Genomic DNA, 25,707 nt, shown 5'->3' on the forward strand with positions numbered 1-25,707 from the left:
CTGGTCTCTGTGACATCATCGATGCATTTTGGGATGTAGGCAGTAACAGTTTCTGTATATTCCTTAAAGTCTATGGTGTTGTCGTGTGTAGCAGCCTGTGGTGGAAAAGCAGTCTTGCAGTGCCTCTGAGGACCCTTCTGGCAACACCTGTACCTGCTTACGAACTGGTTTGGTGACTTTGACCAGGGGCCTATGGGAACCCATGGCACACCTAGGTTTCTGCCTGTACTGACCCTTATGCAAAATAGGTGGAATTAAGACACACTTCCAAAAGCAAACACAACTGATCAGTGCTGAGAGTGGTCCTGTTGCTGAGGTTAGGGTGATCCTGTAATCTCTTATGAACTACCTCCAACGCTTCTATGACTGGGATGCAAGTGAAGACAGATGTAACATCTCTCTCTCACTGTACATGTACTGTTTATAAAATTAGGGAAACATAACCTACACAAACAAAATAATTTACAGGACAAATGTTTGACATCAATTTTGTTCGATTTGAAGAAGGTAGGGGGGGCAACTTCACTCACATGTGTTTATAAGGTTGGGGAAACCTGCAGTCAGCTGAGACTGAAGAAGTCACTTGGATGAGTGACGAAACGTTTCTCCAACTGAAAATGTCCAGATAAATAGAATCGACCTTTTGGGATTTATTTACCTGGATGATTAAGCACACATCAAGACGTTATTTTATTAAAAATTTTAAAATGTTAGCAGCACAAACAAGCATTTTTGCAGCACAAACCAGCACAAACGTTTGACATCAATTTTGTTTGATTTGGGTAATGTGGGGGGGCTGGTTGACCTTTTGACCTTTACATTTTCATTAATATCTTTAAAACAGAAGCAGCACAAACGACAATTTTAGCAGCACAAACCAGCACAAACGTAGCACAAACGTTTAACATCAATTTTGTTTGATTTGGGTAATGTGGGGGGGCTGGTTGACCTTTTGACCTTTACATTTTCATTAATATCTTTAAAACGATAGTAGCACAAACGAAAATTTTTGCAGCACAAACCAGCACAAACGTAGCACAAACGTTTGATACCACTTTTGTTGGATTTGAAGAAGGTGGGGGGGCCAACTTCACTCACATTAGGTACTGTCCCCATGTCTGCCCGGCTGACTCAGGTTGGCTACATATGTTTCTTGTTTACATCTGCCTCTCTCACGCTTGCCGTGTCTCACCGGGGCGGAGCTCATTGCGGGCACCTGCCCCTGGCCCTTGCACCTGAGATTAATCACACACCGGTGGCTCATTGCTTAAACTCATCCACTACTTAAGGTAGTGGCTGGAAACATCTCGTCGCTGGACTATTGAGTAACCTCGGTAGTAAGCTCCGGAGTACTAGTTTCTTGTTGCCTTTTCGCGTCGCTGATTCATTGGCTTAATCACTTATTTTTCTGTGAACAGGAATTCCATTTCCCTGGGAGCCCTGGGTGTGCAAGGTTGCTGGTGTGCTGTGTTTTGTGAAGTCCCTTGTGTGTGAAGAGCTCCTTTTCCGGATTCCCCTGTGCCCTGGATTCCCCCTGCCCTCTCACTTGTATATATTCGCACCTGGTGTTGTATAGCAATAAACGGAACTGTATTTTAGCTGCCTCGTCTGCGTTTGAGTCCATCCCACATCGTGACAGAATAGTCCAGCCACAACTATGGACTCAGCAGACTCTGCGACACCTGCTGCTGTCTCCTTGGAACAAATATTGCAACGACATGAGCAAATGCTGATTCGGCTCAGCGGAGAAGTGACGTCTTTAGCCCAGGCCCTCACTCAGCTGACATGGAAGATCATGGCCCTCGCTCAGCATGGAAGATCAAATGGAAGATCAATCCTCCGCCTCATCTCCACAGGTAACGTCAGTTCTCGCGGCTGCCACCTCTTCACCATCTCCTCCACCGGTGTCCCTAGACCGATACTTACCCACACCAGAGACTTTTTCAGGGGAGATGGCGAAATGTGGTGGTTTTCTGATGCAGTGCTCTTTGCAGTTTCGACAACTTCCCCATGTGTTTTCTAGTGATGGAGTGAAAATCGCATATTTCATTCAGTTGCTGCGAGACTGTGCTTCAACCTGGGCACAAGCTCAACTACAAGTTAACCCTGAGATCACTTTCGCTGACTTTTTGTCTACATTTCAAGCTGTGTTTGACAAAGGTTCCAGCGCCGAAGCAGCCGGTCATCGCTTACTCAACCTCAAACAAGGTAAGCGCAGCATGGCTGATTATTCGGTTGAACCACACTGAAAGGCAATGCTTCTTTGTGTTTTTGGCTCCTTTGACCCCACTCGTGTTAGGTCAATCGTGGCTTTTGCAACATAACCCTCAGATAGATTGGAGAAAAGGAGCGAGTGATGGGATGGAGTGCTGAGTGCCACATGAACTGTCTAAAGTCTGCCACGCCCCCAATCACTTCTCTCTCTCCCCCGGCAAACCCTCCGAGCCACCTGATTTATCAGTAGTTCCTTCCGTGTACCACAACCTCGCGGCCGTCTTTAGCAAGGATGACAGGGCTCTAGACTAACTTTTTACCATGGGCGTACCGGTACGCCTAACTTTAAAAGGTTAGGCGTACCAGCACAAAAGTTAGGCGCACACAAATTTTATAATAATTTATATAATATAATGTGTTTTTCTGGATACACTGTGCTTTTTCAGCATTCAAAGATTGATGACACCGTGTCAGAGCACTGGCTATGAATTTCAGAAGGATCGGGCCTTAACAGAAAAGTTAGCAATAGTTCTTTTCCTATTACAGCTACATCCACGTCTGTCGTGCCTAGGCTGCTCACTAGGGCTGGATATCATCACTGATTTCTATAATCCATTCGATTCCGGTTTTCAAAGTCCCGATTCGATTCAACTTAGCCTCAGACAGTCAGAAATATTATAATTCTGATCATTTATCAGTACTGACTTCATCAGAATTGTGAACATCACAGCAGATGCCTTTGTGTGAAAGTAACTGAGAATAAAACAGAAAAACATGAAGGAGATTTTCCTGGTCTGGCTTTTTATAGCAGATAACCTTAAAAATATTCTACAATGTTCTGCATATAAAGTTTAAATTTCTTCAGTATTGAACAACAGAAAAAAATAGGCTTTCTTGTGTGAGGTCATTTAAGTGAAAAAAAGAAAAGAAAAAGACAGCGCTGTAAACAACGGGTAGACTGGTGGGCAATAAGCGAATGAATAATACAGAAAACAGAGATTGGAGACGGGAAACTGTTCTTGAAGTACAGAGAGAGATAGAGAGAGAGCTAGCTGTGAATGAAGTGTGATTTTAATAGTCGTGGAAACAAAACAGCAAAATTCATGACGACATTAATCAAATGTGAAGCGCAGTTTGCTGCTTCTTTTGCTGCTGGCTCGGTGAATTTTGGTTGGAGAGACAAAACCTGCAGCTCAGAATCAGCGTAAAAAGACGTAATCACAGCGCGGACCGGACGCATCAGAATCACTAAGCTCCGACAGCGTGTCCGTGTACGGGCCGTCGGGTGAGAAAGCCGAGAAAGACAAAGTTGATTCTGATGCGTCGGTCCGTTCTGTGTTTACGTCTTTGTGTGGAGTCCGTGTACCTGCTCTCATTTGCTGTTTGGTTGTTGTTGAAATGGTTTTGTGAGCTTTAATCTGAGAATCTGGCGTTTCTGGCAAAACACAGTTATATTTAAAAGTCGATTCAGGATTTAATGAATTGATATCGCTTTATTCAAGCTACTCACCTCCCACTTCCACCTGCACTTTCAACTGGACCACAGCCAATCAGAGAGGTCCCGCCCCTTACTATCTCTGATTGGTTTAGTCCACGATAGGGGCATAATGTGTGTCTGTTGTTGACCACAGGGAAGGTTGCAGATTTTTTTTTTTTTTTTTTTTTGCTACCCGAACATTTGGTCGCACAGGTGCAACCAAATATTTCTTTAGTCGCACCACTGAAAAATTTGGTCGCATTTGCGACCAAATTGGTCGCACTCTAGAGCCCTGGATGAGGCACGCTCGCTTCCGCTTCACAGGCCCTATGATTGTGCTATTGATCTCCTTCCCGGGGCTCCCCTACTATCTGGCCGCCTGTATAGCCTTACCCAGCCAGAAAGGGAGGCCATGGAAAAATACATCACAGACTCATTGGCCGCGGGCATTATTTGACCGTCATCATCTCCAGTAGGTGCCGGCTTTTTCTTCGTGGAGAAGAAGGATAAATCCCTTTGGCCATGTATTGACTTCCGCCGACTCAACAGTATCACTGTGAAAAACAAATACCCCTTACCTCTTCTTTCCACCGCCTTCGAACTGCTGCAGGGGGCGACAGTGTTTAGCAAGCTCGATTTGCGCAATGCATACCACTTGGTGAGAATCAGACAGGGAGATGAGTGGAAAACGGCATTTAACACACATTTAGGCCACTTCGAGTATCTAGTTATGCCGTTTGGGTTGACGAATGTTCCTGCCGTTTTTCCAAGCCTTGGTAAATGACATCCTCAGAGACTTTATTAACCGCTGTGCTTTTGTTTACCTAGATGATATTCTCATCTTCTCCATGTCCCTAGTAGAGCATGAGGTCCACGTGAGGCAGATTCTTCAACGCTTGTTGGAGAACAAGCTATTCGTAAAGCCTGAGAAGTGTGAGTTTCATGCGGACACGGTGGCGTTCCTGGGGTACATAATCACACGAGGCAACTTGAAACCTGACCCGGTGAAGGTCCGCGCAGTTCTAGACTGGCCCCATGCATCTAACCGTCATCAACTCCAGCGTTTCCTGGGTTTTGCCAATTTTTACCGCCAGTTCATTAAAAATTTCAGCCAGATTGCATTACCTCTCACTAGCCTCACTTCACCCAAAGTGTGTTTTCAGTGGAATCAGGCACCTCAGGTGGCATTTACCTGCCTGAAGGAGAGATTCTCCGCCGCTCCCATCCTGCGTCAGCCCAACCCGGACCAGCAGTTTATAGTGGAGGTGGACGCATCGGAGTCTGGGGTCGGGGCAGTCCTGTCACAGGGCTTTGAAGGTAAGCTCTGCCCTTGTGCCTTTCTCTCCCATCGGCTCTCTCCCGCGGAGCGGAACTATGACATCAGGGACAGAGTTGTTGGAAGTGAAACTCTCCCTGGAGGAATGGAGGCACTGGCTAGAGGGCGCCAAGCGCCCCTTCATCGTCTGGACAGATCACAAAAACCTAGAGTACATCAGATCTGCCAAGCATATCAACTCTCATCAGGCAAGCTGGGCTCTGTTTTTTTACTCGGTTTAACTTAACTCCATCACCTACAGGCCAGGCTCCCGTAACATCAAGACGCCCTTTCTCGACAATTCACCACCGTCGAGGAATAGTTGGATCCCGGACCCATTCTTCCCACCTCCAGCGTGATTGGAGCAGTCTCCTGGGAGATTGAGGCCCTGGTCTGTAACGCTCAAGACTCTGAACCCAACCCTGGTACCGGCCCGCGACCATCCGGTCACAGGTTCTTCAGTGGGGTCATGACACTCGTCTCACCTGCCATCCCGGGATTCACCGCACCATCACCTTTCTGCAGTGTTATTTCTGGTGGCTCACGCTAATAAAAGACGCTACCGAATATGTCAAAGCCTGCTCCACATGTGCCCGGAACAAGCTCTCTCACCAGCTACCTTCCGGGCTACTGCTACCGCTGTCCACGCCGGGCTGGTCGTGGTCTCATATTGCCCTCGATTTCATCACTGGGTTGCCGCCCTCCTCAGGTAACACTGTAATATTAACAATTGTCGACCGGTTTTCCAAGGCTGCTCACTTTGTAGCTCTCCCCAAGCTCCCGACCGCCTTGGAGACCGCCCGATTGCTCACTACTCACGTGTTCAGGCTCCATGGCATTCCTGAGGATATAGTCTCGGACAGGGGGCCTCAATTCACTTCTCATGTTTGGAGGGAGTTCTGTACCGCCCTGGGGGCCATGGTTAGTTTGTTGTCTGGTTTTCATCCCCAGAGCAATGGACAATTGGAACGGGCCAACCAGGAGTTGGAGGCAGCTCTTCGCTGCGTTGTGTCTCACAATCAATCCACCTGGAGTGAACACCTGCCGTGGATAGAATACACACACAACAGCCTAACCTCGACTGCCACGGGCGGTCTCCCTTTGAAGCCTCTTTGGGTTATCAGCCACCGCTGTTTCCTGCACTTGAAGGTGAGCACTCTGTCCCCTCCGTTCAGCACCACCTCCACAGGTGCCGCTGCACCTGGCGTGCCACCCAAGCTGCCCTCATGCGGACTAAGGAGCGGAATAAAGCCCTTGCTGACCGCCAGCGGACCCCAGCCCCGGATTATGCCGCTGGCCAAAAGGTATGGCTGTCAACTCGTTTTGTACCGCTCAGAGCAGAATCAAAGAAGCTCTCGCCCAGCTTCATTGGACCGTTTGAAATTGACTCTGTTGTTAACCCTGCCTCTGTCTGCCTAAAACTGCCGCGCAACATGAGCATTCACAATGTCTTTTAGGGCTGCACGATATTAGGAAAATCTGCGATGTGCAATAACTGTGATCAATACTGCGATAACGATATGACTTGCGATAAAATAAATAGCAAAAACAAAACAAAAAATGAATACATAATTTCCATTTTACTACAACAGTTTTATTTAATGAAAGCTGCTGTATTAGCAGTGTAACAACAAAATGCACTTTAACATTGAAACATTGCCCCCATAAAAAATTTTCTGAGGCTTGAATTCTGAAAGACATCCTTCTCGGTCTCTAGAATTAGTTTTAAATAAACTTAACTTAAATTATACTGCAAATTATCTCAATGCAGTTGTTCATCATTTTACCACTCACCAAGTAGTTATGATGCAAGTCAAAACTGGAGAGGAAACTTTACTGTAGTGCTTGCGTAGTTTTCAGCTTGGCTCAGTTCAAACATGACAGTCCAGCGGCATGTTTCGTACATTTGTGGAATGGCGACATGGGAAAAGTAGTTTCGTGAGGGGATGCGGTATATCCGGTCCACTTTATGTATCAGACTGGTGAAGCCCTCTCTGCTAACTGTATTTATAGGCACCATGTCTTTGTCAAAAAATGTGTAATGGTCTCTGTTATTTCTTTGTACCGCTTCGACGTTTTCTCATAAGTTGTTCCACTTGAAAAACTCTGATACAGAGACGGCTGTTGGACTGCGGTGCTCTTTGTCTTAACATTAGCAACCTTTGTTTGGCTAGCCCTGTCTTTCTGGAACTATTCAAACAGTTCTCTGTGGTTGTATTGAAGATGATGGTGGAGATTAGTCGTGTTTCCTCTGGTGGTTGCCACGAGTGTTCGGCAAGTTTTGCAGAGTACCTGTGTTTGGAGAACATTGTCTTTATCAAATCCAAAGTACCTCCAAATAAGCGAGGTACTTTTTTTTTTTTTTAGGCACGAGTTCTAGTCAGTGGCGTTCTCGTCATGCGTCTCGCTCTCAGCCTTTACAAATCTGATTCGTTGCTGCAGCATTGTTCGCTCCCCACCTGCGTAGGAGGCGGGCCTCTAATCCATTTGATTGGTTAATGCCGTGAAGGGCTCTATTCGACTGGTCAAATGTGTAAAGGGGTTTCTTTGATTGGTAAATTCTTTAAAGCACGTGTGTAAACATTTTAAGGTACCCAGTTATCGCAGTTTATGTCGTCTTTTGCGATGGGCCCATCGCGGAGGCTGATATCGCGATGACAATAAATTTTCGATTTATTGTGCAGGCCTAATGTCTTTCATGTCTCGCAGATCAAGCCATTGCTCTCCAGTCCGTTGTGCCCTCCTGCCAGGCCCCCTCCACCCGCCCGGCTCATGGATGGTCAGGAGGTGTACAACATCACTTGCATCATGGACTCTCGGTGCCGGGGGAGGGATGTCAAGTACCTGGTGGATTGGGAGGGCTACGGGCCAGAGGAACGCTCCTGGGTGCCTCGGTCAGCTGTCCTGGCTAAAGGTATGCTGCGGGAGTTCCACCGTCAGCACCCGGGTAAGCCTGGTGGGTCGCCGGGAGGCCCCCGTTGAGGGGGGTACTGTCATGGTCCCCATGTCTGCCCGGCTGACTCAGGTCTGCTACATATGTTTCTTGTTTACATCTGCCTCTCTCACGCTTGCCGTGTCTCGCCGGGGCGGAGCTCATTGCGAGCTCCCGCCCCTGGCCCTCGCACCTGAGATTAATCACACACCTGTGGCTCATCGCGTAACCTCATCCACTACTTAAGGCAGTGGCTGGAAACATCTCGTCGCTGGACTATTGAGTAACCTCGGTAGTACGCTCCGGAGTACTAGTTCCTTGTTGTCTTTTCGCGTCGCTGATTCATTGGATTAATCACTTGTTTTTCTGTGAACAGGAATTCCATTTCCCTGGGAGCCCTGGGTGTGCAAGGTTGCTGGTGTGCTGTGTTTTGTGGAGTCCCTTGTGTGCGAAGAGCTCCTTTTCCAGATTCCCCTGTGCCCTGGATTCCCCCTGCCCTCTCACTTGTATATATATTCACACCTGGTGTTGTATAGCAATAAACGGAACTGTATTTTAGCTGCCTCGTCTGCGCTTGAGTCCATCCCACATCGTGACAGGTACGTCTGTTGATGCAAGCATCAAATCAGCCAATCACATGGCATCAACTCAGTGCATTTATTCATGTAGACAAGGTCAAAATAACCAAGCAGCAGAATGGGAAACAAAGGTGAAATGACTGACTTTGAATGTGGTATGGTTGCTGGTGCCAAATAGGCTGACCTGAGTATTTCAGAAACTGCTAATCTACTGGGATTTCCCTGCACAATCTTCTTTAAGAAAGAGAAAAAAGAGAATGGTTCGAAAAAGAGATAACATGTAATGAGAAAAACTGGATGAAAACACCTTGTTGATGTCAGAGGAAAATTGCCAGACTTCTTTAAACTGACAAGAAAGCAACATTAACTCAAGTAACAACTATGGCATGCAAAAGAGCATCTATAAACACACAACACGTTGAAGTCTAAAGCATATGGGCTAGCAACAGAAGACCACACTGGGTGCCTCTCCTGTCAGAAAAGAATACAACACTGAGGCTTCAATTCACAGAGGCTCACCAAAATTGGACAATACAAGATTAAAAAATGTTGCCTGGTCTAATACATTGGACATTTGGATGGTAGGATCAGAATTTGGCAACACGAAACAACAGGAAAACATGGATCCATCCTGCCTTGTATCAGTGGTCCAGACTAATGATAGTGGTGTGATGGTGTGAACAAAATGTTTCATCGGCGTGATGGATCACAATATGATGAATGAAATATGATATTTCATTAATTAGTATCTTTAGTCATTTATGTGAACAAACAAATCAACACTGTTTTAAAGGAGGAAGATAAAAATTTGACACCAAGCCGGGGATGATTCCACCACGTCCAGACTTCCCTGTTATTACACTGATGACAGAAAGCCAGAGTTGTCCACATCTAATAGGTAACAAACCATTTACTAAACCTGCTTTCTGGTCCCATATGGGCTATACGTATTGGACTGATGAAGCTCATGTTTACTGATTAGAAAGCAGGAAAGCAACAATATTTCCAAATGCAGGACTGAGTTTTCATTATTCACTCCAGCCTCAGTAGCCAGTGAGGAAGATGAGCTCTGTTTGTTTTTGTCTGTGGGAAGGTTTTTAGACCTCCATTTCCCCATTGGAACCTTGTTGTTGTTCTTAAAAACACATTAACAGGGAAAAAAAAAAAAAAAAAAAAAAAAAAGAGTCATTAAAGCCACAACCTGTGCTTTCGGTCTACAGGGAATTACACAATTTATATAGAGAGAATAACAACAGAGGCTCTATTAAAAGCAGAAAATTATCTTATCTCCGCTTCTATGAAATGAACATTTTGGCCATTTTTACTACACTGTCATTCTTGGGACAGTTTGCGGGTAATTTGCATATTAATATAACAACTTCGCTGTTATATTCAGGCCTACACACTGCACCTTCTCCAAGTCTCATCTTTGATAGAGAAGAGGGTAGGTGACTGTAACTTGATCACTATTTTATCTACATACTGGACAAGTGGCAACCAAGAACGGATATATTTGGTTGCATTCAACTTTTTAAAATGCATGATAAGCTGCCAGATTTTACCTAATCTATACAGTTTATTCACAAATTTAGAAACAGTTACATTTCTGCATTTGCAGAATGAAAATTTATTACTCCATGGAAACAGTTTTAGTCAACTGGCTAATGTCAGCTTGTGAGCATGGAATGCAGTTCTGCAAATGAGCTCAATCAATGCTGGGGTTTCTGGGGTCACTGAAAATACCAATTTCCACACACATATTTTTAAGCACCTTTTTGTTATAACACTGCTGTCCACCATAACACTGTTTGCTGAGGTGTGAGGTATGCTACCACCTATACTGGACGCAGTCCTGAAAATAATGGAAACAGCATCAGATTCACTCTGCAGGACAATGTGATGACACTTTGTGATAGAAATATTTCTGAATAACAAAATGTAAAACTGAAGGAATGATACAGATATGTCTGCGTTTTACTTCAACCAATTCACTGTTGCTGTAAGTAATTTAAAATATTGTGTTAAATGAAATAATTTGTCTGTAAACACTTAAACTGCATGGCTAGGACAGACACCGATATGTGCAGTTGGGTATGTCGACCATGCTGTTACACTAGTTCAGCAGGCGATGAAGTGAGGTACAGTGAGTGTTCCCTGGGGAGAGGGGAACACTAATCTGAATGAATGTGCTCTTTCCAATGAAAACATAGGAAAGAGCACAAAAGTGGAGAGTGTGAGGGTTGGTGAAATGGTGAAAAAAAATGAAATGTGGATAGAAACCGAGAGAGAGGGGGATGGAACATTCAGGTTTAGAGGGTAGAATGTAGAAGAAAGTGTAGAAAAGAGGGATGTAATCCATGATCCAAATGGAGGGCGGCTTGCTGTTAGGAGTAGCAGGGGAATGGGGCTCTCAGACGGCCATACTGGGTAAAAATAGCCGAGAGAAGCAGGGCAGGACTCCTCTATGATGAATAATACACAGAAGAGGAGGGAGGAGGAGCGGAGTGTAGAGAAGAGGGGGGGCTGGTTGGCTTAGATAATAATATAATTAATTACAGGAATTGTGCTTTCTCACTAATCATCTAGTCTGTACAAAGATAAATGATGCTAAATCTTTTATATTACTTATTTATATTACTTGTTTATATTACAAAACATCAATATTTGAAGGTTGCAGATAAGTCAAAACATGCCATAACCCATGTGAGACCACAGATCAGAGAGCATTACAAAACCATTTGGGTTTTAGAGAAGTGAGAGGAGAAATGTGAGGCTTTTATCCCCACTGTAGCCACAGAGACACAAGGATATGCAGTAAGCTCTTTCTTTGAATCAAATATTCACACAGTGGAGAGACGCACTGTATAACACAGATCCCCATGGATCTGCCTAAGACACCTTGTACTGTGCATCAACACAGGTACAGTTCATTCTATAAACTCAACAGGCAGCAACCTTCAAATTTTCATTTTCTTCTAGTGAAAAGCTTGACGTAACAGACCTCTATATACATTACCTAATACTGCCACAAAAGCACACAGTCATAACGAACATGAAGATGCTCCAGACAATATATATATATATATATATATGTATATATATATATATATATATATATATATATATATATATATTATTATTATTATTGTTCCCTTGCCACTGAGAGTACACCTTTGCTGGTTCTGGATCTGAGGGCAGACCACAGCGACCTCCCTGAACAGGGTCCAGTAACCATCACAGTGGCAGATATCCAAGAAAGGGTCTCCAGTATGAAGAGTTGGACAGCACCAGGGCCCGACATGGTTCACGCCTACTGGCTAAAGAAGCTGACTGCACTCCACGAGCGTCTGGCAGCACAAATGAACCCGCTGCTAGTTAACGAGAGACACCCGGAATGGCTAACCGAAGGTCGGACGGTCCTGATCCCCAAGGACCCCAAGAAGGGACCGGTCCCCTCCAACTACCGACCAATAACCTGCCTCAGTACTACATGGAAGCTCCTGTCAGGCATCATATCGGCTAAGATGAACAGGCACATGGGTCAATACATGAGCGGGACACAGAAAGGAATTGTCAAGAATACCAGAGGCGCAAAACACCAGCTACTGGTAGACAGAACAGTCAGCCGAGACTGCAAGACCAGACTGACCAACCTGTACACGGCCTGGATTGATTACAAGAAGGCCTATGACTCAATGCCCCACAGCTGGATACTGGAATGCCTAGAATTGTACAAGATCAATGGGACCCTAAGAGCCTTCATCAGGAACTAAATGGGGATGTGGCGTACAACACTAGAGGCCAACTCCAAGCCCATAGCACAAGTCACCATCAAGTGTGGGATCTACCAAGGAGATGCTCTGTCCCCACTGCTGTTCTGCATAGGCCTGAACCCCCTCAGTGAGATCATTAACAAGACTGGCTACGGATACCGACTACGGAACAGAGCAGTTGTCAGCCACCTCCTGTACATGGATGACATCAAGCTGTATGCCAAGAGTGAACGAGACATCGATTCACTGATCCACACTACCAGGCTATACAGCAATGACATTGGAATGTCGTTCGGACTGGAGAAGTGTAGTCGGATGGTAACAAAGAGAGGGAAGGTAGTCGGAACTGAGGGGATTGAACTACCATAAGGCAACATTGCAGACATAGAGGACAGTTACAAGTACTTGGGGATCCCGCAGGCGAATGGGAACCATGAAGAGGCCGCTAGAAAAGCTGCAACCACCAAGTACCTGCAGAGGGTCAGGCAAGTCCTGAGGAGTCAGCTGAATGGTAAGAACAAGATCCGGGCCATCAACACGTACGCCCTGCCCGTGATCAGGTACCCTGCTGGGGTAATAGGCTGGCCAAAGGAGGAGATGGAAGCCACTGACATAAAGACAAGAAAGCTCCTTACCATGCATGGAGGGTTTCACCCCAAGTCAAGCACCCTGAGGCTGTACGCTAAGCGGAAGGAAGGGGGCCGGGGACTGGTGAGTGTCAGCACCACAGTCCAGGATGAGACAACGAACATCCAAGAATACATTGGGAAGATGGCCCCAACTGACCGAGTGCTCAGTGAATACCTCAGGCAGCAGAAACCCAAGAAAGAGGAGGGAGACGAGGAACCATCATGGAAGGACAGGCCCCTGCACTGTATGTACCACCAGCAGATAGAGGAGGTGGCTGATATCCAGAAATCCTACCAGTGGCTGGACAAAGCTGGACTGAAAGACAGCACAGAGGCACTAATCATGGCAGCACAAGAACAAGCTCTGAGTACAAGACCCATAGAGGCTGGGGTCTATCACAACAGGCAAGACCCCAGGTGCAGGCTGTGTAAAGATGCCCCAGAGACAATCCAGCACATAACAGCAGGGTGCAAGATGCTAGCAGGCAAGGCATACATGGAACGCCATAACCAAGTGGCCGGCATAGTGTACAGGAACATCTGTGCCGAGTATAACCTGGAAGTCCCGAGGTCAAAATGGGAGATGCCCCCAAGGGTGGTGGAGAATGACCGAGCTAAGATCCTGTGGGACTTCCAGATACAGACGGACAAAATGGTGGTGGCTAACCAACCGGACATAGTGGTGGTAGACAAACAGAAGAAGACGGCCGTAGTGATCGATGTAGCGGTTCCGAATGACAGCAATATCAGGAAGAAGGAACACGAGAAGCTGGAGAAATACCAAGGGCTCAGAGAAGAGCTCGAGAGGATGTGGAGGGTGAAGGTAACAGTGGTCCCTGTGGTAATCGGAGCACTAGGTGCGGTGACTCCCAAGCTAGGTGAGTGGCTCCAGCAGATCCCGGGAATAACATTGGAGATCTCTGTCCAGAAGAGCGCAGTCCTGGGAACAGCTAAGATACTGCGCAGGACCCTCAAGCTTCCAGGCATCTGGTACAGGACCCGAGCTTGAAGGATAAACCGCCCGCAGGGGCGTGCTGGGTGTTATATATATATATATTTATATATATATATATATATATTTATTTATTTATTTTTTTTTTTTTCTTCTTCCATCAGAACCGGATTTGCAATTCTTGCAACTTCATACTGATTCTGCACTGTACAAAAAGACAAAAGCAAAAAAATGAAAGAAAAAAAAAAAATTCACTCCACAAATTGGGGAACCTAATCAATCTGTCATATTCTACAATGACACAGTTCCTTATTGAATAGTAGCAGCAACAGCAGCAGTGCATTGTTTGAGCCTTACTTGTGGAAAATTGATTGCCACGAGCATTATGTCGCTGAATGAGTTTGTTTACCCTGTTCAGTTTACAAAAATGATGGGGGAGATGTTGCAGCCACTCAGTTCTAAACTAATCACCCTGTCTCTTGATAACACAGCAAAACAATGATGAATTTCTCTGAGTGAAAAGGTAGACGAATCGCGTTGTTCACTGTTTGACAATCTCAAAACGTTGGCCATAATCCCCTGCTAACTTCCAATTCTGCTCTGTCGGGTGGAGCACCTTTACAACCATAATATGTCTGTACATATCCCTAAGAGTGCTGAACAGCTATCATAATGCTTTTAATAAAACCAGAGACTATTAAATGGGAGCTGACTATATGGTGGTCTCTTATGGTGCTCTTGAGGAGCATCACGATTGAGATTATGAAGCAGTTGAAGATGGACAGAATCCATTTATGATTAGCTGGTTTGTTGCTAAATCATCAGGTTTTCCTTCGTTTTTATTCTCTGGAACATTTTTATGGCTTACATAAACTTCAAAGGCTTGGACAGAACCTCTTCTATGTGTGCGCATGAATGTGCATGTAAACCTTGTGAATATGCATGTAAGAGGGCAGGGGAAAGATGTTAGAGTGGTGCAGATCTAAAACCAAGAGCTAAAAATATACACAAAGTGCTTGCAAAGTGAAACCAGCATTCAAATATTTAAATGACAATGCTGGTGTGACACTGAACCCTTTTAGCAGATTTATCAGCTCAAGTAGAAAGAATGTAGGGAGGCAAAGTTAAAAGTTTAAACCGCTGAATAAATAGGCAGAGGGATATTCAAGTACTTTGAATTTTAAAAAGCTATTTATTTGAAGTTCTGTTTATTGGACCATGGCCTGTACAGAAAAACATCATTACACAAATATATGAAGCTTGTTTATCAAATCATAACAGCTACAAGACGATGCTACTGGCTCCGTAGTTGCTTTTACAGGCACAGCTGGAAGGCAGTGTTGTCAAAAGCACTGAAGTTTTTAAAAATGTGTGCTGGAGTTTATTTCTGACTTGGGTAAGGCTAAATTCTGCAATCTATAATGTATTTGCTGTTCTAAAGACTCAAAAGCTTGGTGTTCAATGGGGACAGATATATGAAGAAAGAATGCACCAATCAATATTTGGATTGGTTAATGCTCTGATCCTGATTTAAAATGCAGGACTGAATATTGATGACAACAGGCCATCTGTCTAGTTAACCAGTTGTTTGGGGTTTTAAACCCCAATGTGACCCTTCTGTATGGAGTTTAAAGTTAGTCACTGCCTGAGTTTCCTCTAGGTATCGTGAGTATTCATTCCATGGGGGTGTGTGTGTGTGTATATGTATATATATAAAAATCACAGACAAGGACAGTGCTCTCTCTCTCTCTCTCTTATTCGCTCATATTTGTTGTAACACCTATTTGAAAGTTTACAACACAAAATGTTGTTGATAACTTCATTAATATTATTTAAATTAATCTGTATTTAGCCACTCGACATGCAATTTGTGTATGACGAGCAATAAAATGAAGTGCACTCAAAAGAGAGAGAGAGAGAGAGAGAGAGAGAGAGAGAGAGAGAGAGAGAGACAGACAGACAGACAGAGAGAGAGAGAGAGAGAGACAGACAGAGAGACAGAGCAATGAGAAACTAGCATGAATATAAATAACAGCAGTATGCCGAAGCCTAAAGAAGCTCACACTGAGCTGAAATGAGCACAATGCAAATAAATGATGTGAATGACAGTACATATTTGTCTGCAGAATTTATTTTGTAAAGTTAAGAAAGCAATGTTTAGATAGTTTTAAATAAAAAGGAAAGATTCTGAGTCTCTTGCTCAGCTCATTAATATCAAGTCAGTAGATACTTTGAGTGTATCTGATCTTAAGTAGGCCGGACGAGTGAAAATGCCCTTTCTTTCACTGTCAAGGCATTTAGGTACATGTTTAATCCCCGAGATTTCGTACTATAAAATAAGGAAATGCAATTTCAACAGTACATTTTCTTTTCAAAGTTTTTGTTGATAGATGAACATTTTTTTTACTGAAACTTCTAAAGAAAAACAGAAGCTTTTCTGTTATCTAATTGCTTATCTATTACTTGACTAATATACTTATACGTATACATACATATACATAACTAATAATGTAATATGGATTGCCGTGGGGGAGGTGTTTATCAGCAGGAAAATCTGTAAAACCTATGAAAATACAGCTAAAAGTCCAAAAATGTATGCCCTTCTTTATATTTTCCAAAGCTGTCCAGCTGCAAGATTGGTGTCTTTGCCATTCTCCCATCCCCTGCTTTACACCCCTGCCTTAAAGGCAAGGTAAGGAAAAGTTGTAGAAAGAAAGCACATCATAGCAAAATGTATCTATATTCTCTTTTTCAGAGATTTTACATTATAAGCTAGAAGGACGAAGAATCCATAGATCCATAAAATCCAGAGAAATGGAAACTGGTGCTGTAACTCACACAGAGACTGTGTGAGAATTTACACCTCAGCCTAATTAATTATAATTAGTTAATTGACTGAAACAAGGCCTTTATGACTATATAAAGAAATACCCTCCCACTGACATCATAAAGGGCCACGGGTAGAATAGACTGTTAGAAACCAAGTGTTAAGAGCAGTTGGAAACCTCAGCTTCTGATTACTTGTACAAACATGACTTGATGATCCACAGTTGCAGGAGTATGACAGAAATTAAGGAAAAGCATAATAAAGCCTCTTTAATTACTGTTGGTTGTGGTCTTTTCATGACGCCACCACCTCCGTGTATTCGGAAAACATCAGTACTAGGGCTGTACAATTGATTGAAATGTATAATAAAAATAATGGCTTCCAATAATTATGAAAATTACATAATCAAGGAATCAAACGAGGAAAAAACAATTATACAATTTTTCTTAAAAGTCAGACAAATGCATGATTTTTCTAAGTCAGGTTCTGTATAAATCAGAATCAAATCTCACAATGTCAAAAGTAAGCAAATTAAATGTAGGTGTTATTATTTTATCATCTTGCAACAGTGGTAAGTGCAACTTCTAAATATAACCATGTTGTAAGATAAACCTTTTTTTTGTCATATGAAACTACAAATCTGCTTGTTTTAGATTGTTTGATTTATAAAATCTGGTTTTCTGTCAACTTTTTGAAAATGGTTAAAGTGAGTTTAACTGTAGAGTACTTTTCAGGGCTGGCTGCATGTTATACTGAGTATTTCAATTCTGTTTTGAAGTCTCTTTTCCTGCACTATTTCTACTGACATTTTACATCATGTTTAAGCAAATTACCTATGAATAGGACAAAAGCACTAATGTAAAAGCTCACTGCACAATGGCGCACAATGGCAAAATAAAAATCTCAACCTTTGCAGGTTTTTATAGAGAAAACAGTATATTGATATACATACTGTACATCTGTTCTTTTGTCATCTATTTACCGTGAAGATGTCTGCTTTAAAAAAGGCTATGCAAAAAGACAAATCCAAATTAAACTAGCGCAACACATGCTTATTTTAAACGTCTGCAAGCTTGACATTGTACGCTGCAGCAGAAACATCTGTCAGGATGAACAAAACTGCTGGTTAATCTGGCACTCTGTGAGAGATTTTGACGCTGGTGGCTCAGATGCCAGCCGCTGTGTCCTAAACAAGGGATTGCGAGTTCAGTATGTAGCGAGCAAAGGAGTAGCTGATTGTAGTGCCATATTAGCTGACCCCAGATGTGTACTGAACATCAAATCCTCTGCAGTAATTCCAAACGCTGCTCCAAATACCAATCGAGGGCTGCTGGTTGCCATGGCAACGGCACTCCTGTCCAATATAGCAAGTAGCAGGTTTGCCAGTCTCTGTGTCTCTCTCTCCCCCAGTCTTACTTGTCATTTTATCTTTGTGTTTTGTGTGTAAATGGCACAGCATGCCATTTGTTGCCATGTTTGCTTCTTTTTTGTGTGTGTGGCTGTAGTCTGACTGTGCCCATGCTGATATCCAATATTTATGGATCGTGCTTTTAATGTGCTGCAAGTATCAGCTGAGGGATTTTTTGTTTTGTTTTGTTTTGTGTTTCATTGGGTGTGACCAGGATAGAAAGGATTAGAAATAAGTATCACAGGGACAATCAGGCTGAGTGGTTTGGAGACCAAGAGGCAACCTTGAGATGGTTTAGACATGAGCAGAAGAGGGATAGTTGATAGGATGTTAAAAATTGAGTTTCCAGGCAGGAGGTAAAGAGAAAGACTACTGAGAAGATTCATGGATGTAGTGAAGGAAGATATGCAGAAAGTTGATGTGCCTGAGGAGGATCCTACGGATGGAAAAAGGGAGCAGCCGAAATAAGTAGTACACTGTTTTTGTTGTCGCTGTTTTTCTTCACATGATGGCTTTAATCATGGTTGGTGTCCCACATGATGAAACATTAGCATTTAAATTTCAATATCAATTTTCCAGCCTATTTCGAGAGTGCTCTGACATCGTTTAACGTGGAGCATGCTCCAGTTCTTATCAGAGGAAAAATGTGACTATGACAATGAGGCCAATTGCTATGTATTTGCTCCAATCTTGCATTCGCATTGGTTTAAGATAGACTTTTTCTGTCACCTGGAAAAACATTGTTTTTTTAATGTAATTTACCAAATGTTCTTTGCCTATTCATGCTGGTGCCTTATCTATTCACCAGACTGCCCTTTTCCACTTAGCTGCCTGGCTGCTCCTTTGCCAGGCTGTGGTGCCCACTGCCAGAGCTTTGGCCTTCTTCCAGTCTAGTGCTCCTCCTCTGCCTTATGCCACCTTCATCAGGGATGGTCCTCTCGCCTCACCTGTTCGACAGTCAGGCCTCAAGCAATCCAACCCACTATATGATAAAGGAAACAGTTAAATAAAGAAGCAGAAGAAATGACAGAGGCAGCTGTTATTTTTTTTGTTTTTTTGTTTTTTTTAACGCTTCATGATTTAGTTTTTAGTTCATTTATGAGTGGCTCTTGCATTTTTCCCCCATACTATTAGTATGACTAACCTGACATGCCAGATGGTTTGAAACACAGAGCCATCTGGGAAGTTGTCCTCTGAAACTCTTTGGAAAAAAGGAAGCCATATTCACAAAATACTTGGCAGGGGATTGAGTTTTCTCATTTTCTTTCTCTGTGATCACTCCCAGCGCAGTATCTGTGACCCTATTGGCCATGGACAAAACTAGAGCTGGGCGATATGAGATTTTTTCATATCACGATATGTTTTTTTCATTTCAGGCGATAACGATATCTATCACGATATAAGCCAAATAACTATATTTGTAAGATTTAAATGTGCCGTTGCTCACAAGTAAAATGTGAAATAATCAGCAGCTTGTTTTTATTTAAATATTTATTTCCCATAATAAGTTCAACAGGGTAGATGTACTTAAGGAACATGAGACTTTTTCAGATAAATAAAGGCAAATATTGCAAACTACACAAAAGGCAGCTGCTAAAGCGTTTAAGTTTCAAAATAGAACAAACGAAACAGACTAAATTGTCAATTCCACTTAGAAACAAAATATTAATTCTAAAAATAAATCTTAATTTGTTTTACAGAAGAACAGACAAAACTGACTAACTTTTGTCAATATCAAATAAACTGAGAACTAAAAGGAAATTCTCAATCTCTCCTTGTTGTATAGCTGAGCTTTTCAAACAGTTTTAACAGTTACTTTAGTCTGACAAAAGCCGAATGACGAATTAGCGCTTCCAGTCAGAGACTGAGGCTACGTCCACGCGTACACGGGTATTTTTGAAAACGGAGATTTTCCGTTTTCGTTTTAAAAAATAATCCCGTCCACACATAAAGGCAGAAATGAAGGAAAACGCTGCTATGAACATGCCAAAGCAGCAGGTGGCGCTAGATTCCTAACCATGCAGAAATGTTGGCCAATCAGAAGTCTAGAAGCCTCGGTGGGAAAAAGTAAACAAAGCTGGGGCATAGAAGCAGAACAGAGTCGTATGTGTGGACGGACAGTAACTGTGTGTATATGTAAGCATTTAAACACTGCAGAGAGTAGAATTAACAGTAACAGTATTGTAGAAATTCATTTCACCGAAACAATAACGTGGGCGCACAGTGTGACGCATGCACCAGTTTATTGTATTTCCAGACTTGCTTTCGGCACATTTACAGTGCACGCTACTCTGTTTTTTGTCAGACTTGAAATAGCCGGCATTGGAACCATCATCTATTTTCTCTTCGGTCACGCTCGGTTGATTTTTCTAGTCGGCACACTCATTTCCTCCATTACCTGCTGGCTGCTTCCCAAACAAACACACGTGAGGCTTGGCACTTGTGCTGTACGTAACAAGTCATGCGACGTGACGCTGCGGCTGTGATTGGTTCGGCTCTGTGCTACTTAATTTGGATTGGCTGACCTTTTTTTTTTTTTTTTTTTAAAGAGGACAAGAGCGGCGAGGTCTATCGCGATAGTTTAATTTCTCTATCGAGTAAAAGTTATATCGCGATACATATCGTTATCGTTCTATCGCCCAGCTCTAGACAAAACTCATGTGACTTTGCAAGTTAGTAGTACGATCTGTAACTGACCATAGCTGTTATTACACCTTTGTCTAGTCAAGGTATTACATACCTCACTAGTCTTTTGTCTTTAACATTTTTCTTGTGCAACAGAAGGTGAACAATTACTAAATGTGCAGTGCCAATAAAACTTTAATCTCCACTGTACAACAACAACAATAAAAAACAAAACAAGAAAGCTGACAATGTAAAATGAGGAATAAGCTCATTGAAGTCAATATTGTTTGTGTCAATATTATATTTTGTAAATGTGCAGCTGGAAAAAGAAACACCACTTTAGTTGCTTATAGTTCCATTTGTAAATTACTCTTAATATAACCAGAGGTAAGCTTTTTCATTTTTTAAATGAGTAGAAGAAGTGCTACATTTATGTGCCACAGAGGCAAGCCAGTTTTAATGTATAAGGTTAAGAAAAGGTTGTGGTTTTGGTTAAACACTTGTAACCCTCAACAAGTCACTGCTGAGTTTTTGATGTTGTAAAGTAGCTGTATGGCTTTCAGAGGTCAAGGTTTCTTACCTGTGTACAGTCTAAAACAAATGCAATTCCAATGCAAAATGAATTACAACAAAACATATGTATATGTACTCTATTGTACATGAAAGTTTTGATTTTGCCTGAAAAATTACCAGAATAAACATATTCTGGGAGGAAAACTGCACATCGTCTTTGCATATTGTGAAAAACTGCACGGTGAATTGATTAAACACCAGCCCTAGGTCATGCTTAAAAACAACAACACTGGACAGATGTTTCAAAGCTCTTACTTAGATCACCCAGACCACTGGGAATATCTGGCCAAGAAAACACAGCCATGTCTTAATCTGCTTTCACAGCTAAGCATATTTAGCCAACAGGATTACAAGCATGACCATCACAGCGTGCACGTGTCAGCAGAGAATATCAAATCAATGTTTGGCGAATCCATAAGCTTCTTATAGATACACAAGGGAGAAGTACAGACCGAATTACTTTGAGGTATGATGACTGGTGACCGAGTCAGATGTATGTACTTCTTAGAGATGTTAACAGCTCAGTAATTACTGTGGCTACTTATTTTTCTATTAATTAACTAGTGTTTGTTGAGAAGTGATAGACACAGCCCGAGGAGTGCCTGAAAGGTCTAAGGTTTTGAATTTACTATACAAAAAACAAGCATTAATTACACAAGGTAATATTCTGAAGTACTAGTGAACTGTAAAAAAATAAAATAAAAATAAAATAAAATGTGGACAGTGAGATATTAGGGGAAAGATACTCAACAGATAAGAAATGAAGAAATGTTTTCATTGTTTTATAGCAAACTGTTAAAGCAATTGGGATATGAATAAAAAAAGGGGGGAAAGCATTTAAATGTTGCGATCTACTAACAAATCTGGATCCAATCTGGAGTTTGTTATTTAGTACTTTGGCATTACTCTGCTGGATTTACACAAACAGAACTAAATATCTCTCATTTGTTGTGAAGGTGCAGTTCTTGGTGTTAAGTTGGAGCTGGGATCCTACACACACTGTGAGAGTAGGCTAGTTTGTGTACTGCTGCTCTGCAATGGAGCCAGTGAGTGAGATTAACCGCTCTGAAATCCTCCCACAGCTTATTCTCCACCGAGGGGAAGCCAAAAATCACACTGACAAAAATCTTAAGAAAAGAAACTTAACTGAACTCAGTTAAATTATCAGGCACTAATGAAACCTTTAGCTTATCTCAAATTAAAAATATCAGATTTACCTTTTAAACGCGTCACTCAAATCAGTCCCCCTTTGAGCACAGAAACCACTGTAAAAAAAATGCATCTATTTTAGATGGTTTCCTTGACTACACGGCATCCTAGGCATATCCATTAATAGCACATTGTGACGCTGATGCTGGTTTCCTGCCCAGAATTATGGGAAGCGTAGAGGAGAAAAATGTGAACCTCTACATGCAGGACTTTTTTTCTTTCCCTCAAACAAAAGGTTTGCCCACAATATTGGGATTCTACAGTCCAATCCATAGCACAAGGCCACAAAGGAGATTAGCACTGACAAGTTCTTTAGCCATGAAGAGAGCCGTTTTGTGTCGGTGGCAACAGAGCTTCAGTTGCAGCACCCCTGGTATTGATATTTGTGGTGTCAACCTATCTGTGGTAGCATAAGACGATGTATAAGGAAGGAAGAGGACTTTGTTTTCTCTGTAGGGAAAATAAAAAGCTAAAGAATTGCTCTCACTTCCACATCTGACTCAATAGAAAGCAGTTTGCGTGTTCAATTGGTCTGGTTCGATTCAATTAAGGAATACAAAAACAACCTGGACAATTGCAGTCGTCCAATCTGAGCCTAATGCTGAAGGACAAGCCTCCACGCACTTCAACGCCTCGTCACTACTTTGCCACTTAAGGGAAAAAAGGAGCCAATTTTCCTGTGGTACACACCTACACAGACAGTAAACAGTCACTCTATAAAGAGAGAGATGATATGAAGAACAAGGTAATAAAATGAGAGAGAAGTGAAGGAACAGCAAATGATATAAATGAGTGGAAATTGACATAAAATGCACTAATAATGTTGGGTTCATTTGTACAGCCTGTTATGTGAGAGTAGCTGGTTAACAAGAGAGGCATTGTTTTGCAGGACTGTATGAGATGTCAAAATCCATTAGGACACAATCAGAGATGGAAAGCAAACCATGCGACAGTACCTATCTATGATAGAAGCTTCCTTCAGTGGAGACAAAATCAATTTCAATTAAAACAAACTCTGGCCAAGACAGGCATCCACTTCTAACTTGAGACGGCCGGAGACAGCAAATAACAGCTTCAACATAAGCGGCTGAGGAGCACATGGGGCATGCAATAATTAGACACAAACAGATGAGCTCTGCTCTGAACCTCCTTAGTATGGCTAAAGCTTCAGCACCCCGTTTATCAAAGCTCTAAAATATATTTCCTCTTGGGTAACCTTTTGAGTTCTGTCTTGAATGATTTTTAATTACATGTTTGTTTATTGCTCTGATTGAAGCCACAAAAAGGTACCAAGAAAGAAAAGAAGGGGAAGCTAAATGTTTCCTAACTTGAGCTGATGTTTTGTGGAAATGTGGTCAGTGCTGCCGACATCGGTTAAACACAGAATGCACTGAAAACATTTTCAGCCAGTCGGCTGAATACTAGATTTTCTCATAGCGGAAACAGTCCTCATGTTTAGTGCATATAGTGGATACAGTCACTCTGGAATCATGATCACGAGATGAGCTTTATACACATTTAATTTTAAAGGATAGTTGCTGGTTTTCCAGTTGGCGTATTTGCCAAAATTGAAGCTACTGTGGTTTGATTAAATTAGGCCACATTTTAGAGTTTCACCAACTGTGAAATTCTAGATTGGTACCAATGCTAAAATTAGAAATTTACCCAATGCCTAAATACCCAACACTAGTTTTTTACAAGATCCCTAAAGTTTTACCACAACAAAACAAAAAGTAAAAACCAAAACCAAACACCAAACATTTTAAAAGCATCTTTTAAGTGGCTGCCACAGTACACAGAAACCTTGGAACTACATACCCTATGCATGCCACAGTGCTAAGGCTTTGTACATCTACATAATATTACTTCTCACACAGAGTTGCTCACTTGCTAAATAATGGGCCACTAGACCTAAGTCACACACACACACACACACACACACACACACACACACACACACACACACACACACACACACACACACACACACACACACACACACACACACACGTTATACTATACAAAAGTAATAGGCTAGGTTTGCTAAAGGCTAAAATAATCACAAGCCCCATGCAGAAAACCTTAGTCGAGTTTTGCTCCACACATAATTATTGGCGATAACACGTCTACAACTTCCTATATCTGCAAGTTAAGGTAACTGCATATGCTGGACATCATTGGTGTGATATTGCACAACAAAAAAAATAAAATAAAAAACAGGCATGTTCTTTAACCACCCGGACAGAAAGAAGTGTCACAGTGAGTGCTGGATGCTGTTTCTTGCTAAACCGCTCGCTGAGCTCCTACAGAGTTTTTTCTAAATGGATATTTAAAAAAAACAAAAACAAAACAAAACTGTTCTTGGGGAAAAGTCCCTCAGTTTGCAGATGTGAGGTGAAGATTCCCGCATTTAAAAAAAAAAGAAAAAACTAAAGTAACTGCAAGTAACTTCAACAAAGGACTTCCAACATGAGTGGAGGGTTTTTGTCAGATTTTTAAAATGCCACATCCTCTGACAAAACGGCCAAGCAGATAAATAAACGATAATGGATGTGCTGAGATTGGGTACATTTACATGTAACATGATGACGGAGAGAGAAAGTTTGATGCAACAGAATGTCTCCCACTTTGTTTTCTCTCACAGAGCAGAGCCTCAGTGTGGGTGCAGCTGCTGCACAGAGAGAGAGCAGCAGGAGAGAAATGGGAGCATGAGTTCCATGGAAGAGCAATACTCTCCATGGATTTTTTTTTTTTTTCTTTGAAGCTTTGTGCGAAAATAGAGGTTTGAAAAGCTGCTAATCCTACATGACAAAGTCACAAAAGATTGATGTCATGTACCCATGCTAAGAGATGCTTTTTACATGAAAGAGAAGGAAAAAATATCATCTGATTCCTAAAATTGAGAACATAAATACCTGAATAGGTAAATATTTTAATATAGCCCAGTCAAACTGGCTGTAAGACACTTTTTCTACCCATTTTTTAAACGGCAGAACTGTTGATACCCTGAAACAGACTCAAACTGGTGAAAACTTCCTTATATTTCTATTTTCTAAAATAAAATGCATGATTTTTGAATAGTGGGACACAAATTCCCCCAGGAGTTGTGTCATGAAGGGTGTCCAGCAATAAAAATCCACAACTTCATTCTGTTCTTTATATCTATACCATCTGTGAGGGAAAGATGCCATAAAT

General features: G+C 42.3%; 1 protein-coding gene across 3 annotated transcripts in view; it reads right to left on the minus strand.

The window, feature by feature from the left end:
- slc12a5a (solute carrier family 12 member 5a) overlaps window positions 1–25,707 on the minus strand; it is a 191,302-nt gene that overhangs the window by 142,431 nt on the left and 23,164 nt on the right. The gene's annotated exons all lie outside the window — the stretch shown is intronic.

The sequence above is a fragment of the Simochromis diagramma genome, unplaced genomic scaffold (genome assembly GCF_900408965.1).
Source record: "Simochromis diagramma unplaced genomic scaffold, fSimDia1.1 OVJJ01000320.1, whole genome shotgun sequence".
Classification (NCBI taxonomy): Eukaryota; Metazoa; Chordata; class Actinopteri; order Cichliformes; family Cichlidae; genus Simochromis; species Simochromis diagramma.